Raw genomic sequence first — 2,379 nt, 5'->3', positions numbered from 1 at the left:
TCGCCCCGCCCCTAAAAGACCCGTCCCCCTGAGACTTCTGGGAAATGTAGTCCGTAGCCGGCGTCTCCCCGGAAGTTGAAACGCTATTCCTCCCAGCATGCAACTCGGCTGAACTGTCAGAAGCCCTTCTTCCTAAAGTTCCCGGAACGCCTAGTCTTTGCTGCTGGGAGAATGTCCCAGCCTGGGCGGCTTAGTTGTCTTTGGTGTGGCTGAGAACGGATTTTAAAGTTCTTAAAGAAAGCTGAGGAACACATTCTGGAGTTGAGAGTGAGGGGAGACGGGAGTGGGGATGTCCGGGGATTCAGACCTGAAGGAGCAGAGACATCCCCGGGGATGCGTCCTTAAGTGAGACTTCAAAGTTACCTGGGGCGAGCACCTCGCTCTGAGTCTGTGGATCTGATTTTCTGTCTGGGGCCCTGTGTGGAGTCATGTTCGTGGGATTGTGTCTGATTTTCTGCCCCTGTGAGTCTTCGTTTCCTTAGATGTGAGGCAGTCTGTTAGAGATTATATGCTAGAAAAAGTCATGAATGACGTAGTTACCATGGGATTTGTGCAAAGGGCTCTGTAGGACTGAGAGATTTGAAGTGGTCTGTGAGATTGTGTCTGTGAATGCCTGAAACTGAAGATGACTGCGTATTTGTGAGGTGGGTTTTAATAGACTTTTCTTCTGTGTGCATATCATGGTGATTATGAAAGTGAATCACTAGCCTGCTGGAATTGAAAAAAAAATTACGTGGTTGTCTAGCTCCCCATGGGTTAGTCTGAATATCTGACAGCTGAACCTCTATGGGAAATTATGATTCTGTGTTTTGATTGTGAGTGATAATAAGCCACAGTTGCATTATCTATGAAACACAGTAGTGTTATTACACCTTAAGAGGATCAAATTTAAGATGCAGAAAAAGATTTGTAACTCATCTGCCACAGTATTTAGATATTTTATAATAAATAGATGTTTTGTAGAAAGTAATGCAAATTAGTGTAACTTTTAAAAAGAAAGAAGAAATCAAAGTAATGTCCAGTCATGGAGTGCCTGAGGTAGGCTGTTACTCTTCTATAATATGAAAGGGACTTGAGCAGGTAACTTTGGAAAACCTTGAATTAAGAAAATGGCTTTTCACTTGTAGAGGCAGGTGGGTTGGACCAGAGCCCAGAACTGGGGAGTCAGATGTCCTAAATTATAGGTCAGGTAAGAGGCAAGGAACCTTTTTGAGACTACATAATTAGTCCATCAGAAAACTATTTGCCTTATTTCAAAAAGCAATGACATATTTTGTTACTTTCTAAATACATGAAACTTGGTTTCCATTTTCTAGGCAGGACCTGATTTCTCTGTTGCCAAGTTACCAATTTTGTACCTAAAAAACTGTAGTTTCTTCTAGTATTTCAGACAGACTCTTTTTTGTCTGAAATAGTAGCTAAAAATAGATGAACAATAAGTGGATGTTGTATTGAGAAGGAGTATAAAATTCCTCTTCTATTAATTACAATTTTATAAGAAAATTCTAGTGCTCGCTTCGGCAGCACATATGCTAAAATTGGAACCATACAGAGAAGATTAGCATAGCCCCTGTGCAAGGATGACACACAAATTCGTGAAGCGTTAAAAAAAAAAAAAGAAAATTCTAAATGTTTCTGGGGGGAAAAATGATAGAGTTTTGGAGAGGGGCATGCTGGGCCATGCCTGTATTCCCAGCTACACTGGAGGCAGAGATCAGGAGGATCATGGTGCAAGGCCAGCTAGGGCAAGAATTTAGTGAGACTCCATCTCAACAAATGAGCCAGGTGAGGTGGCTCACATCTGTCATCCCAGCTATGTGAAGGTATAAGTAAGAGGATCAGGATCTGAGGCCAGCCTGGGCAAAAATTATGAGACCCTATCTGAAAAACTAAAAAATCCAACGGATTTAGGGGCATGGCTCAAGTGGTAGAGTGCTGCTTGTGCAAGGCCATGAGTTCAAACCCCAGTACCTCAAAAAAAGATGGATCATGATTATTATTATTATTATTATTATTATTATTATTATTATCCAAAGCTTTTTCCTCCATAATTTGTTTCATCAAAGCTAAAAATCCCTAAAACCTTTTCTCTGTCATCAAACTCAGTAACATTTCTTTCACTAATGTCATTATAGTAGCAAACAAATCTAGAAATAAAATATGCCTATCAAAAAATAGGATTCCCTTCTCATTTATACAAAAGTCAACTCAAAATGGATCAAAGACCTAAAGGTAAGACCAAAATTCATGAAACTACTAGAAGAAAATATAGACAAAACAATTCTGAACATCAATATTGGCAAGATGTTTTGGATAAGACCCCAAAAACACAGGCAACAAAAGCAAAATTAGATTAATAGGATTACATCAAACTAAGAA

At 39.8% G+C, this 2,379-nt stretch overlaps 1 non-coding gene across 1 annotated transcript; it reads left to right on the top strand.

Annotated features, from left to right (window-relative positions):
* The first annotated feature begins 1,508 nt into the window (after positions 1 to 1,508).
* Positions 1,509 to 1,615, top strand: LOC141418265 (U6 spliceosomal RNA). The gene has a single exon (XR_012442949.1). It is a non-coding gene; the product is annotated as a U6 spliceosomal RNA (small nuclear RNA).
* Positions 1,616 to 2,379: the final 764 nt, after the last annotated feature.

This window comes from Castor canadensis, chromosome 16, assembly GCF_047511655.1.
Source record: "Castor canadensis chromosome 16, mCasCan1.hap1v2, whole genome shotgun sequence".
Taxonomy (NCBI): domain Eukaryota; kingdom Metazoa; phylum Chordata; class Mammalia; order Rodentia; family Castoridae; genus Castor; species Castor canadensis.
Note: the sequence above shows the minus strand (reverse complement) of the source record. Positions and strands in the feature narration are given on the sequence as shown.